Source organism: Delphinapterus leucas, chromosome 20, assembly GCF_059928025.1.
Source record: "Delphinapterus leucas isolate spDelLeu-1000000601 "Yukka" chromosome 20, BTC_Dleu_Yukka2, whole genome shotgun sequence".
Taxonomy (NCBI): domain Eukaryota; kingdom Metazoa; phylum Chordata; class Mammalia; order Artiodactyla; family Monodontidae; genus Delphinapterus; species Delphinapterus leucas.
In genome coordinates, this window is record NC_143148.1 from 29,099,032 (window position 1) to 29,115,242 (window position 16,211).

Below are 16,211 nucleotides of genomic sequence, written 5' to 3' on the forward strand. Positions count from 1 at the left end.
TGAACGTAAGTCTACCACTACAGTTAAAATCACAAACACATTTAAGGTTTCTAGTATTGTTTAGTAAATTAATATTTAGTCTTCCTTTGTAGATAGGTCTGGAAACTGATTAGAGGGTTTTAAGCAGTGGGGTGATGCAAACTGAATGCCATTTAGAGGGGTCCCCAGATGCTTGTGGTGAATGGTCTGTAGGGCCACTGGTGGTTGCAGGACTGTTGCCTCTGACTCCTGTTCTCACCTCAAAGAGACCCCAGTTCAGTAGGGAAAAGCTTGATATGAAATCTACAGAGTGGAAAGTGGCAAGCAACAGAAGAGAGAGGATGCCTTATCACACCTCTTTTTCTATCTCTAAAGTCAAGGAATTAGACTTGGTGCATTCCTGCTCTCAAATGCCTATGTTTTATCCTTGATGCCTGTGAGCACCTGGGCCCTTCCTGAGCACTGAGGCAACACTACCACTGTGTTATATGTTCCATTTTATGTCCTATCATTCCCACCCTGTGGTCACCCCCATCCTCACATGTACATGGTACAATGGCCTGCCCTGTTCTCCCTCTCTCCTCATGTTCATATGTATCTGGAGAAGTATTTAGTCCCTCTTCCCTTCTCGTCACCTGCTCTCAGGTAGCCAGCCACCCTTGACAAAGCCCCACTGGGGAGCCTGGACAGGCCTTCCAATCCTTCCCAAAGAGAGGAGGCCACGAGACCCACTGGCGGCCCAGACTCTGAGCAAGACTCTCTGGAAGAGAGTCTCTCTACTTTGCCATACAAAGTCAATGGTTTCCCACACTTAAGAGGGACCAGGGCAAAGGACGATGAAAACAAAACCAAAACAAAACAACAAACAGAAACACTTCCTGTACAGACTCTCAAGAACCCTAGCAGAAGCCCTTGAATTTTCATATCAAAGAATTTTACCTGGGCTTCCCTGGTGGCGCAGTGGCTGAGAGTCCACCTGCCGATGCAGGGGACACGGGTTCGTGCCCCGGTCCGGGAAGATCCCACATGCCACGGAGCGGCTGGGCCCGTGAGCCATGGCCGCTGAGCCTGCGCGTCCAGAGCCTGTGCTCCGCAACGGGAGAGGCCACAACAGTGAGAGGCCCGCGTACCGCAAAAAAAAAAAAAAAGAAGAAGTTTACCTTCTTAGTGCCACTGAGACTAAGTCACAGAGGCAAGACTGCTGATAATTGCCTACTGGACTTAAAAAAGGACTAAAAGAACTCCAGATAATTCCCTTCAACTTGACCCAGCCAGAGCTATCCAGCTATACAAATGACCTCACTGCTGCTTCCACTGGGTTACCTGAGTATTACTGTTGCCAGGTATGGAAGGATAAGCTTAGGTTAAATCACTCAACAGGTTACACCCTTCTCAAACTGAGGCAACCAGCAGTCATGGAAAGAACCTGGGATTACAATCATAGAATTGGATTCAATCCTCCCTGCTGCTGTTTATTAGCCATGTGACCTGGGACCCTCATTTTTCGTGGGGATCTTGGATAGTGGATGGGCTGAGATAAGTAGAAGGGAGAAAAGGAAAGTTCAGAGGAATAATTGTATGTAATGGTATGACATATGTGGAGACCTGAGCATATATAATAAGTACTCAAAAAGTATCAGTCTCCTTCTTCCCTTGCAGACAAGCCTAACACAGGTGTCTCATCTTCCGATGAAGAGTTCTTATCTGTAAGATTTAACATGGTATTTCTGTAGAACTTGCCCATATTACAAAGAAAATCTTTTCTCTCTTTACTTACACTTTACTTTCTGTATAAGAGAAAACAGAGTTAGATAATCTTGCTACAGAAGGGTCACAGAAATTATCTGGCATAACACCTTCATTTCACAGACAGAAAACTGAGACTCAGAAAAGAAGTAATTTGTTTGTTGTCAAACAGAATGTTCGTAGGACAAGGATCCACGTCAGTTTATCCAACGTAAGACAAAATGGCCTATGAACAGGTGAAATGTTATCAATACCACAATGATAAGACCTACAATTTGTGTATCAATTCCCACATTCTCAACATTCATCAACTCATTAAATCTTTACAACAGGGTCATGAAATATGTTCTAATATTGTTCCCTGTGTAATAGATCAAGATGGGGGAATAGAAGGACATGGAGCTCACCTCCTTCCAAAAATACATCAAAAATACACCTACATGTGGAACAGTTCTCACAGAATACTTGCTGTGTAAGAGATTTCCCAAGCTTTTACAATGGTGGAGCCAGAATTTGAACCTAAGACCCCTTGGTTCCTTTGAACCAAAGCCCTGCTCTCACCCACCACACTCAACAGCCTCTTGTGCTTATTCACTGTGCACCATCTATTTGCCTAAATGGAACAGCTTCTAGAGAAGACAAAGTTATAAGACACACCCTCATCTTAAAACACCTAACATGTGATTGAGGAGAAAAAAATACACACGTAAAATAACGATTCATAGCAGTCAAAGACAACATGTTCAAAGTGATGAGACGCTGTTACCTAGATGTGAGAGAAAGAAGAAGAATGTGGGTCCAAGAAGTGAAGGAGGTCTTTTCAGACAAGGTGCTACTTGAGCAAGCCTGGAAAACAAGTCTGTCCTGGGAGCCAATGTTAATGTGTCTCATTTAGGTGATATGGTAGTTTTAAAAATATTGGGTTGGCCAAAAAGTTTGTTCCGGTTTTTCCGTAACATAGAGAAAACAAACTTTTTGGCCAGTGCAATACATTCACAAATTCTTTGATGTGCCTCCCTTCAAGAGGTAGAATTTAGTTCTAACCTTCAATGTGAGCAGGACTCGGTGACTCACTTCTAGTAAACAGAATATGGCAGCATTGACAGGTCATAAAAGGCACCGCATCTTCCTTCCTCTCTCTCCGATCAATGGCTCTTGGGGAAACCAGCTGCCATGCTGTAGGATACTCAAGCTGCTCTATGGAAAGACTCACGTGGCAATGAATGGAAGCCTCCTGCCGATTGAGGAATTGAGACCTCCTGCCAAGAGCTATCCTTTTGGTAGAGAATCCTCCATCCCCCAGCTTGACATCAAGTCTTTAGCTGACTGCAGCCCTGGCTGACATCCTGAGCGCTAACTTCATGAGAAATCCCAAGCCAGAACCAACCATCTAAGCTGCTCCCAAATTCCTGACCCACAGAAATTGTGAGATAATAAACATTTGTTGCTTTAAGCTGCTAAGTTGGGAGGTAATTGGTTACACAGCAATAAATAAATAATCTAGGTGGTAATGCTGCATATGTGTTGAAGGGATGTGAAAAATAAAGAGGATGAGGATAATAAAGTAAATGGCAAACTCCACATCTTCAAACCCTGGTCCTAATGCTCTGAGACCTAGAAAATTCAGATTAAGCTGGAGTTAAGTGCAGAAAAGACATTCATTCAGGTTAATAGCCAGGAGCCAATTTCCTGAAAGCTCAGTTAGTAAATTTACCAAGCAACTATCCAGGGTCACTATGTGCCATCAAGAGTGATGAATACTAATTAATCTTTCTCCTGAGGGGAGTCAACTGGCCCCGGAATAGAAATATTCCTCTCCAGTGTACCCAAGGGCAGTGGAAAAAACCCAGTCTTCTCACGTGCAATCTGACTTTGTAATTACAATTTCAGGTAGCAATCATTAAGCACACACCCCACCCCTCAATTTACAGATAAGCATCTACCTGTACATGCACACAACAGCCAGCAGAACACGATTCAATCCCAGTGCTGTGTCCTTCATCTGGGTCACCCACCACAGAAACCTCCACCACACCATGATCTTAAAGCAATGATTACCATTTGTGGTTCTAAAGAGGCCCACATTATTTTCTACAAGTGTCAATTTTCCCCTGCAATATTACATTTTCCAACATTTAGTTTTCCAGCATTTTGCCATGACTATCTGTGTAGATTAGAAAGGTTCTTAACTGTTATCTGTAATAGATTTTGCCTGTAGCAAAATTCATGCAGGCATAATAGAAGAACAAAGTGTACTCTGATGAAATTGCAACCATAATTTCCAGATGCCTGACATTTATTGCTTATTGCTATTAGAATTCAAGTGCCTATTTGTTTCGTACTTTGCTTTTATTCTTGCATCCCAACATATAATGGAAAAAAAGATATTTTAAATGTTGGGTTAAGTATCACAGATCAACACGAGGTACCAACATAATCAATACTACTTAAACATACTCCTAGGCAATTAATTTTTAAAGAATCAAATTGTTGTACCACATCAAAATTTATAATGATACCAGAAAGGGCGTTACATTCTTTATTGTTTAATTAAAAGCAACGTCTAGCACTCATGCAGCTAACTGTTAAGACATCACAACATAAAAGGCTTTGCTTATCATTACAGTGAGGGAGGTACAACTGACTTTCTACATTTTTTATTATTAAATGTTAACTGCACTTTATTAGCTAGTATGCATTTATCGAATTACTGGAAACAATCATAAGGAGGACTGTAAGAAGCACAGCCGAATACAGCCATCCTACACTGACCAGTGCCTTGCTGATACCTGATACCCAAATAACTGCCAGCATTTTAAAAGCAGAAAACAAGTGGGTTTTATGGCTACCAAGTTGATGGAGTCCAGAAAATGGCAGTGGGCAAAACACACACAGCTTCAGGGAAAGACACAAGAAGATGCAGACACAGAACAGAGAAGAGACCTAGGAAATAAAAACAAACAAAATTATGCTGAAAGATCCAAGCTGAAAGAAATAAAGAGAAAGAGAGAGGGAGGGGAAAAGGAAGAGCACTTACCAGCCTCTGGGTTCAGACACATAGGCCTAAAGATTCAAGACAGGTGGGTGATGCTGTTAAAAATCAGGTCAAGTGTTTGCCCAATACGGAGGCACTGCCCAAATGCTACGACTGCGTCTAGGTTCTTAGGAGAAAAAATGGCAGGTGGAATGAGAGTATCTCGCCGACTATCAAGTTCATGGACCACTGAGCTGAATTAAAGAATGTTAAAGGGGCCTGGAAAGGACATTGAGACAAACTAGGCCCCACCATGGACCCTTTTTATTAATTTTCCTCTACAAACTCCACATTTGAAAAATTTTTTCTAACAAACTGCATTTACTCTGCATTGCTATACTAAGCAATGTGGTCTAATGAAGATAAATACACAACTTCTACTGGGCTTTCTGCAATACTGAAAGCAACTTTTGGACCCCATTGCTGCTGTTCAGACCCCAACCTAATCCTTTTATGTTATGGTTGAGAAAATGATGCCTTGCCTAATACTGACCACAACTGAGATTGGCTCCACAGACGATGAATACACCCAGGAGGCAGCGATCATGGGCCTGGTCTCTAAAGGCAGTTCCACAAGCCTGTACTTTCTGTGGGGAAAGGACCATGGCCTCATAAGCTACCAATAACTCTACGCTCTGGCCCAAGACTCTGCAGATTAGCACATCCTCCTTGGGGTAAGCTGTAAGACTATGAAAGTACCTGTCAGAGCCTCTAAGGCCTGGGTTCTGAGACTGGATGTCCAGGCAACTATTCTCACAAGTACGTATGATACTTGGTGATTCCAAAGAAACAAGGCATAGCCACTCCCCTCCAGAAACCTATCAAGAGCAGGCCTGTGTAACAAGATAGAACATTTACACAGAATTCTACAATTAGGTAAAGAAATTGAAACTACTCTAACTTCTGTAGCTGACCTCATTTTCTTGATGACAGCTTAACCCTCGTCAAAAGGAGGAGGGAAAGGATTTAAACATACCATCTATTAGTATTTCAGTCTCTTCTGATTCAAATAGTCTCTTTTGGGCAACTGAGTCTCTTTTTGGTAAATAAACCTTGAGAATGTCTTTGTGTACTCTGTGTGCACATGTGTTCATGTAAATTTACATCACGCCATTTAGATAATCATTAAAAACATCTTATCAAGATACCATGAAATTCAGTTCACTAGTGAGAATTGGACCCAATAGGAACAATCTATAAGCGTGAATGTGTGTGTGTGTGTGTGTGTTTGTGTGTGTGTGTGTGTCTGTATGCAGGAGGTGGGAGCTCTGGGTCCAATCAAGAAAGACTTCCTGGATCTAGAATGAGTTTGAATACAGACTAAGAAATGTGGGCTCAACCTCATGGGCAGCCTCTGTTGATACAGAATCAGAGGCACTAGGATAAAATCACATTTTAGGGAAGAGATAACTAGCAGGTTTTGCAAGACAGATTAGTAGGGAACAGTAAAACGTCTTGTTCTCTAATCCAGGCACAGGTTCATATAGGGCCAGGGTGGTAGTATAGAAAGGAAACATGGGTACAGCGAACACTGATGAGAAAAGGTCAAGGGGTAGGAAGGAAAAGGGCTGGGGGCAGAGAGGCAGGGAGGAGAGCAAGGCTGGCATTAGAGATGAACAGATTGGTTGGTGTGCTTTTTGAAATACTACCTGTCAAGAATCAACCAGACATTCATGTAATGATCTGTTGTTGTTGTTGTTTTCTCTAGGTATCTGAATATTTGTGATACAGCTTGCAATTAAAACAATGAGAATAACATGAATGCTAAACCACTCTATTTGATATTTTCCCTATAAGTTATGATATACCAAGGGCAGGAGAACAAAGGATAGGAGAGAAAATCTCTTCACCAATCCTAACTTCCTTTCCAAATCACTAAATGGTTTGACACGATAGGAGGGTAACTTTTCTCCAAGGAAACGTTTTAGATATACCAGCAAAAAGAATGCAGAAAAATAGAACCAATTCTTGTACAACCACTAGGTGGTCACTTCTGAAACATATGCTTCAAAGAACAATTAGCTCAGGGGCAATGCTGTGCCAGACGACTTAACATCAAACGTGATGTTCTTCCTAATTAGCCCCTCAAAAATCTTTGTAAAGCATTTTCTGTGACTGTTTTACCCCCCACTTCTTTCAAATTGCAGAGTGATTCAGCAGATCCGACAGCTGTCATAATTTTTTTACCTAATTTTTGAAAGAGAAATAACACATAAATGTGGTTTAAAAATCCAAAAAGTACATAACGGTATAAAATTAAAATGTACAAGTCTCTCTTCTTCCCCAACCCCTTGCATATCAAAGATAGCTATTGCTAACAGTTTCTCACTTATCTTAAAAAGGACATAAAACCACATTTATGATTTTATTTTTAAATTTACACAAAGGTGATCCTACAGACCATTCTACAGCTTGCTTATTTTGCTCAATTTTGTATCGTGGGAGTATTTCCCTGTCTATACATACCACTCTGACGCATACTTTTAACAGCTAGATGGATGTGCCACATTTATATAGCTGGTCCCCTGCTGATGAACATGTAGTTTGTTACCAATGTTTTGGTACTACACTCGATGCTCAAATGAATAATCTCATGTATACATCTATAAGAATATCCATTTAAAGAAGATGTGGTTCATATATATACACAACGGAATATTACTCAGCCATAAAAAGGAACGAAATTGGGTCATTTGCAGAGAAGTGGATGGATCCAGAAACCGTCATACAGAGTGAAGTAAGTCAGAAAGAGAAAAATCAAACATCGTATATTAACGCATATATGTGGAACCTAGAAAAATGGTACAGATGAACCAGTTTGCAGGGCAGAAATAGAGACACAGATGTAGAGAAGAAATGTATGGACACCAAGGGGGGAAAGTGGCGGCGTGGTGGTGGTGCTGTGATGAATAAGAACCTGCTGTATAAAAAAAAAAAAGTTAAATTGAAAAAAAAAAGAATATCCATAAAGTAATTTCCTAGATATGGAATTTCTGGGTCAAAGGAGATATTCTTTTTTAATTTTAGTAAATTTTGCCACATCGCTTTTCAAAATGGTTTTCCTAATGTACATTTTCACCAAAAGTTGTAAGAGTACATATTTCCTTACACCCTTGCTAAGCTGATTTATAAAGCTGACTTATTAATGAGTTGTTAATGACTACATGCCACTGCCAATTTGATTTGTTTCTTTAGTCACAGAGTATAATTAAATATCTTTTTGTAGGGAGATTAGATCTTTGTATTTCTTTCTGAATGAACTTGTGAAAACTCGAGAACATGCTATTGCAAAGCATTTTTATCAAATGCCTTTCCTAATTTTACGCTGAGAATCATTACCTAAGAGGTTTCCCACAGCTTGTAAAATTCCAAGAGTCAAAGTGTCTGGTTCAGCGAACCTCATCAAGAATTCACATTTCCAACAAACATGACCAGGGCTGAGGCTGTCTTATAAAAACAACAAAACAGAACCAATGACATTTACATCACACTCAACTTATGAAGCACAATAGTAGGTGAAATCACCTGAAAAGAGAGTCTTGAAGAAGAGATCCTATCAAAGACAGAGGATTGATGGCTTAGCAGTAAGATTAATGTTAGGATGGTGTCTACAACATAACCAAAGGAGAAAAGTGAGTATCAAGAGTATATTTTACCTGAATTTCTAGATACTACCAATTTTTTTTTAATAGATCATTTTCTATTCACAAAGAAAGAAGGGAATGACTGAATGGTGGCACCAAGATGACACCTACAGCAAGTGCAAAGAAACAGATGTGATGAATTCAGGTAATCTCGCCTATAATTAATGAAATTCAATCCATAATGTCTTCAACCCAGACTGCACATTAGAATCATCTGGAGAGCTTTTTAAATCATTCAATGCCTGGGTCCTACACCAGCCCCACTAAGTCTAGGCTTAAGCACTGGAATTTTTTAAAAAGTTTCCCCAGGAGAGTCTAATGTGCAGCTAAATTTGAGAACCTCTTCATTAAGAGCATCTTGTAGGATTTAGCTATATTTTCAAGAACTCCCTAAAGTCTTTAGCTAATCTAGGAATCTTTCCTGAAACCTCACGACTACTAAGCCTTGCTAAGACAATCTGAAATCAGTATTTGGCATGATGTCTATCAGAAAGTCATGTATGCAGAAAAGTTAGCCACATCAGACACAATGGAATACAGTGAATGTAAAGTTCCTGTGGGTCCTTGAAGGAATTAGCGTTTAAAAAAAAAAAACTGACTCACTCTACTAATGGAAGTATAATCTGGAGATCATTTTAGCAATTTAAATCAAGAGTCTTAAAATGTGCATATCTGTTGACCCATAAATCCCATTTCTAGAAACCAGGGATATACACAAAGATGTAGGCATGGACCGGGATGTTAACTGCTGTGTTGTTTGTATCACAAAATTGGAAACAAGTCATCTAACAAACATTAATAAATATTTACAGTGGAATATTATACAATCATTTAAAACAATATGCTTAAAGTAGGCTATCAGATTAATCATTCATTGACATAAAATGAATGACATGAAAAATGTTCAAATACATTTTAAGTGAAAAAGCAAGTTTTAAAATTCCACATGTAGCGTGATCTCATTTCTTTATAAATGATATAACAGGGCTTCCCTGGTGGCGCAGTGGTTGAGAGTCCACCTGCCGATGCAGGGGACGTGGGTTCGTGCCCCGGTCCGGGGAGATCCCACGTGCCGCTTAGCGGCTGGGCCCATGAGCCTGCGCGTCCGGAGCCTGTGCTCCGCAAGAGAGGCCACAACAGTGAGAGGCCCGTGTACCGCAAAAAAAAAAAAAAAAAAAAAAAGATATAACAGTAGCACATTTATCAAGGGCTTTCTTCTTTCTAGGTATGGTTCTAAACACTTTATAAATATTAATTCATTCATCCTTACAATCCCAGTGGTGTTACTATTTTTACCTCATTTTAAAGATGAAATTGCTGAGACACAGAGAGGTTACTAATGTACCTGAGGTCACACAGCCAATAAGTGGCAGAGCTTGGCTCTCAAATTCACACACTCTGGCCCATAGCCCATGCTTAACTGCTGCACTATACTGGTATGTGTTTATATGCATAAAGTGTCTGGAAGGATAAAAGGGAAGTTTTATTGCCTACCCTTTGCTAATAAATAATTTTTTTTCTATAATGAGCATACGTAACACGTAAGTTTTTAAAGTTAGTATATTTTTAAGAATGGAAAATCCATTGACCATATCAAATAAAAATCAGAGGAAAAAAAGATGTACAAGGGATGCAATTAACAGAGGGCAGCTGGGCATCTGCCCAGTAAGGAAAGCTGGAGAGGAGAGCCAGAGTCTCTAAAAATCTGTAAATTCTGTGGGGCAAGAGTTCTTTCAGGGTAGGAGAGAAATTGTGAGCAGAGCTGAACAGGGAGAAGGAGCCAATGAGGGGATACTGAAAATGAGTGACAGTAAAGAGACTAGGTAAGTGGGTTGGTTAGTTAGCTGGAGGTGAAAGAAAAGAGAGACAAGACCCTGCTTATATAAGACCTTAAGGAAGGATATCTACAAGGGAACGATCCCTTTACACCTCCCCTGTCCTCTGTGAGATCAATGAGCATTTGGAGCTCGGCAAAGGCAAAACATTAAAAGTCCGAAGCAGTCAACTTATTGATGAAGAAATGGAGCTCATCAAAGACAAGGGGAATAACTTCAGAGCAGTGATCTGGAGCTGAGCAGAAGCTAGACACCAATGATCTGTGATGGTGCTGTGCAGCCAGTTACCCTACTCCAACTGACGTGGGTAGAATTATAATGCAGCGCCCAGGCCTTTGGCACAATGCTCTTCCTACTGACCCAGAGGCCCGGGCTTCTGCCTCACTGCAGTCATTAGTGTTTGCCAGCCAATGATGCTAGGTTGGAATTCTCCCACTTCAACCAAAGCTTCAGTGGGTAGAACTGCTTTGGAAAGTAGGACATTCATTCTGAGTTAGGGAAAAAGTCTAGAATATATTTAAAGAAATGCAGCTGGCTGTGTTACTTTTAGGAACATATAGTCATTCAAACTATGATAACAAGTTCAAACTATTGCCTAATAAAAATACTTCTGGAATAAGCGACTGATTTATAACTGATAGATAAATCTGTGCTTCTAAAGTACTTGAAGCTGCTAGAAAACAGAAATTAAAGCGGATTCTATTCAATATTTTAAGTACATCACTCCATTTTATTCCCACTTTCAGCTTCTATTTTAAGAAGGACTCTTCCCTTTTTCATAGATTTCCCATCCTTATTACTGACAAGATAAGGTTAAATAAAGTTTCACTCTACATTTTTGCTTCACTTAGCAGATGCACTCAATATTTTCACGCGTTCACACTTAGAATTACAGCAAAAGACCACATTCAAGCCAAGAAATAATTGTCTTTCACAATCATTCTACAACCAGAACTCTCAAATTAATGAGTTTAATAGCAGATTTTTCCTCCTTTGGACACTAACCTCTTTCTGTCTTTAGATATAACATATGTTACCTGGGAAGCATGCGGAAATTATGCACACATGCACTCAGATTGTAAAAACTTCACTGTAGAAATAGCTATCCCTATCGTAAGCACTCACGTAACTTTTTTTTGCCTCCTTGTTATTGCAGTACATAATTCACTCCCCTGCAAGTTTAAATTGCATATGATAGCACATTAATGTTGGTCTTCCTTTATAGCAACCTATCATATGGTTAGCATTCTCATTTATAACTTAAATTACTTTTATTTCTCCAGCCATTTCACCTAACTACTTTCAATCAAATGGGAAAATGCTCGTATATCCCAAGTTGCAGAAACATGCAGTAGTAAGAGTTGGCTGGAGTACAACATTACCTGTACGTGTGGGTGCACCCATCTCAGAGGTCAGTGGCCCTTCTGAATCCACAAAGACAAAAGGGATGTGTGTTGGGGCTTCCTGACTCTATTTAGAAGCAGCCTCAGCAGTGGGCAGAACTGAGGACCAGCTATGCCTTTAATAAAGACTATAGCCAAATACATTTTTTACGTGGAGGAGTTTGGAACCTTCCAATGGCTTCCCACTTACCCTAAGATAAGGATGGAAATACTGGCCTTTCCAGGTCTGGACCCTGCCTGCCACTCTGGTCTCATTATGTACCCCGCTGCTTTGCTCACTGGATAGCAGCTCCCCACCCCACCTTACATAGTTAATTCCACCTCTTTCAAAAATCTAATTCAATCATTATTTCCTCACAGAAACTCTTTCCTGGCCTCCCAACCAAATCACTTTGCTCTAGCATATAATCTTGAGCAGGATAATTTATTGAAAAGTTCTGTTACATATACATATGTGATTTTTCTTTCTCTCTCACATTTCAAGCTTGCAGTTTGGCCTTTTTGTTCTTTCTTGCGTTAACCAAGTTTTGCAAAGCAGAGAGCAAAAGCATCTTGTCTTTGCCAGCAGTTTAAGCCCATTGAAGAGATAATGCTAGGACTTTAGAAAGGAGACAGGAATAGAAAGCAAGAGAGAGTGAGAGATCCTATAAGCAGTGGAGACCTTCTCCTTACTCCCAAACGGCCCTCCGAAGAGATGGCAAGACTTCCAAAGGATGGCTGCGTGGTGTTTCTAGAGAACTTATGAGTCCAATAGAAGTACGCCTCTGACCCTCAAGGACACTTATGCACTGGACAAAAAATGATACCAGCAATAACCATGAAAGCCTGGAACCTGGAGGCCTTTACTACACTATCCAGGTGTCACCAGAGTTCCCTGGGTTTGGCGGGACCAAGAGGAAGAGGCAGTCCCAAGGGAGACAGAGTTGGAACATCCCACTTACCCAGATGGAAGAAAACTAAGACAATTTTAAAAGAAAAGAATGTGATGCTTGTTGCATATCTGAGTTTAGAGACTGTTGGTCATATCTGCTATACTCTCACCTTCCTGCTCAAACATTTCACTCATCCATAGTTTTCAAATTCTTGCGTGTGATTTTTTTCATTGATGTCTTATTCCTCCTCACCTTCTAAGCTCCGTGAGGACAGGGGCTATGTCTGTGTTTGCTCACTATCCTACCCTCAGGGTCTAGCACAACACTTAATACACAGCTGGTGACACACTCCTTTCTTAGATTTAATTGCATACAGTAAAATGCACAGATCCTAAGTGTACATTTCAATGAATTTTGGCAAATGTATATACTCATTTAAGAAACACTTCAATCAAGGTACAGAGCATTACCATCACCCTAGAAAGTTCCCTTTTGTCTCTTTACAGTTTTGCTCCTCTTTCTACCAGAGGTGACCACTATTCTGACTTCTGTCCCCATAGATTAGTTCTGCCTGTCCTTTCACTTGATGCAAATGGAAGCATACTGTATGAACTATCTTGCATCTTGATTGCTTGACTCATCATAATGTTTTTGACATTTACCCATGTGTTGTATGAATGTGTAATTTGTTCCTTTTTTGGCACATACTATTCCATTGCATGGAGTTACCACAATTTGTCCATCAACAAGAAAATGTAAACATGCTGTTTTGGATGTTTTACGATTATGAATAAAGCTGCAATGAACGTTCTTGCACAAGTCATTTTGTAGAAATGTGCTTCCACTTCTCTTGGGTACATAGGTAGAAGCTGAACGGTTGGACCATAGCGTAGGTGTATGTTTAAATAAGAAACTGCCAGTTTTTCAAAGTAGTTGTGCAATTTCCTACCTCCACCAACAATACGTGAGCAGTCCAGTTGCTCTGCATCCCTTCCAGCATTAGATATTGCTAGTCTTTTCAAATTTTATAGGTTTTCGTTAACACATAGTAGTATCTTTACGTGTTCCTTTTGTTGTTGCTGTTTTTGTTTTTTTTGGTTTGCAGGATCTTAGTTCCCTGACCAGGGATCAAGCTCAGCCTCAGCAGTGAAAGTGCCAAGTCCTAACGACTGGACCGCCAGGGAATTCCCGTCTTACTGCGGTTTGAATCTGCATTTCCCAGCAGGCTTAGAGTTCAATTTTTAATGAATATTTAGAGCTATTCTGGTCATCTATCTATCCTCTAATCAGTTTTGATAAGTTGCATTTTTTAACAGTGTTGTAAAATTTGGTGGCATAAAGAAATCTATTTTGATACCTTGTTTAATACTTAACATTGATTTTTGTGTTTTCTCTCTTCTTTCTTGATCAGTCTTGTTAGTAGTTTACCAACTTTGTTAATATTTGTTCAATAATCAACTATTGGACTTGATATATCTATTGTTTTCCATTTTCATGTTCATTCTTTTTACTTACTTTGGCTTTAGTTGCTGTTTTTCTTAGCTTTTCAGGTAGAAGCTTATATAATTTATTTTAGATCGTTCTTCTTTTCTAATATAAGCATTTAAAAGTATGATTTTCTGCCTTAGCACATTAGCTGTGCCCTACAGATTTTGATATGTTTTTATTGTCATTTAGTTCAAAATTGTTTCTAATTTCCCTTATGAATTCTTCTTTGAATCACCGGTTATTTAGTAGTGTGTTTTTAGTTTCCAAATATTTGGGGAATTTGTAGATATATTTTTATTATTGATTTCTAATTTAATTTTACCATGTTCAGAGAACATATTTTGTATTATTTCAACTTTTGAAATTTTGGAGGACTTGTTTTATGGTCCAGAATCTGTCTATCTTGCTTAGTCTTTAATGTATCCTAGATAAGAATGTGTATCCTACATCTGTTGATTGTAAGAATTTTATAAATGTCTATTAAGTCATATTGGTTGAGACTGTTGTTCACGTCATCTATACCCTTTCTGATTTTTTTGTCTCCTTTTCTTTCAGTTATTGAGAAAGGAATGTTGAGGTCTCCAACTCTGATTGTGGATTGAGCAATTTCTCCCTTTAGTTCTGTCAATGTTTATTGCAAGTAGTTTGATGCACTATTAGACACACATAAATTTAGGATTATGTTCTCAACGAATCAGCCCTATTCTTAGGAAATATCTCTCTCTTATGTCTGGTAATACTTCCTGTTTTGAAGTCTTTTTTTTCTGATTAACAGAGGCATACCAGTTTTCTCATGAGTAGTGTTTGCACGGTTTATCTTTTTCCTCTTTTGACTTTTAGTCTACCTGCAATTTTATATTTAAGGTGCATCAACTGTAGACTGCACTTAGTTGTTTATCCATTCTGATAATCTTGGCTTTGTAATGGGAGTATTTGTTCCCACTTAAATGTAAATAGTTATTGATAAAGACTGGCTGGGTTTAAATATAGTATTTGGGGGGACTTCCCTGTTGGTCCAGTGGCTAAGACTCTGATGCCAGGGGTATTGGGTTCAATCCCTGGTCGGGGAACTAAGATCCCACATGCCGCACGGCGTGGCCAAAATAAATAAATACACTATTTTGGGGTTTTTTTCCCCTATTTTTCCTCTTCTAGTCTCTGATCCTTGGGATTTTGGGGTTTTTTTCTATTTTTCTTCTTCTATTCTCTGATCCTTGATCCTCCTTTCCTGCCATCTTTTGTATTCATTAAATACTTTTCAGAATTTCATTTTTTTTCCTCTGTGTGTTTTTAATCTGTGTATGTGTTTTCTATGGCTGCTCAAGAGAATCACAATACATATTTATTAAATGAGTAAATGAGTGGTGCAATGTGTACCCACCCCTACTAATCCCTCATCAAGCCTAGGAGGAGAACACCGCGAGCCCTAGCACAGCCAAAACTGATAACAATTTCAGGTTCACGTTGTGATATTAAAGAGTTCTAGTCTTAACTCTAACACAATTGCTTCTTGGTCTAGTTGCAGTTTTACTCCTTCCTTAATTCAATTATATTTCCATATATTAAATACACATTTCCTCCCCTGGCTATATGTCAGAATTACCTTTGAAGATTTTAAAAACTATGGATGCCTAGATCCTATCCAAGACCTACTGTATCAAGATCTCAGAAAGTTTCCATTACACAGATATAGTTGAGAAGCACTACATTACCGAATGCCCGTTAAATTCCGGACACTGGCTATAAGCACTAAGCCTGTGTAATGCCTCCCACCTACATGCCACAAAGCAGGTTCCCTAACAGCAACATATACAAGTGCCTTCTCTCTTTTCCTGATTATGTAACAAGGCCAGAAGGGGAAAAAAAAAAAAAAGAAACTAAAGAGGCTCATTAGGTTTCTAATAGGATTTTTTTTTTCCTTTTCTTTTTCTTTTTTTGGAGATTGGCCTCCTTGAGGCACATTGTAACTAAAAATAATCCCATGGGAGACGGGAGGAGTGTTAGAACTACAATGGCAGCAAAAGAAAATTACAAAAGACAAAACCAAAAAAAGAAAGAAAGAAAAAATAAAAGACAATAGCCTTTTCAATAATGTACTAGAAAAGATTTCTTTAAAATAGGAGCATTACCCCTTCACATTTTCTTCTCTGTGTTCTCTGTACATACAGCAGATTTTGTGTGGACTGTGCATTCTTGTAATGTCTGAATTA

At 39.3% G+C, this 16,211-nt stretch overlaps 1 long non-coding RNA gene across 1 annotated transcript; it reads left to right on the forward strand.

Moving 5' to 3' along the window:
* The first annotated feature begins 7,426 nt into the window (after positions 1-7,426).
* LOC149744636 (uncharacterized) lies at positions 7,427-15,814 on the forward strand. Its single transcript, XR_016390969.1, has 3 exons — positions 7,427-8,391; positions 8,472-8,548; positions 11,522-15,814. It is a non-coding gene; the product is annotated as an uncharacterized LOC149744636 (long non-coding RNA).
* The last annotated feature ends 397 nt before the right edge of the window (positions 15,815-16,211 follow it).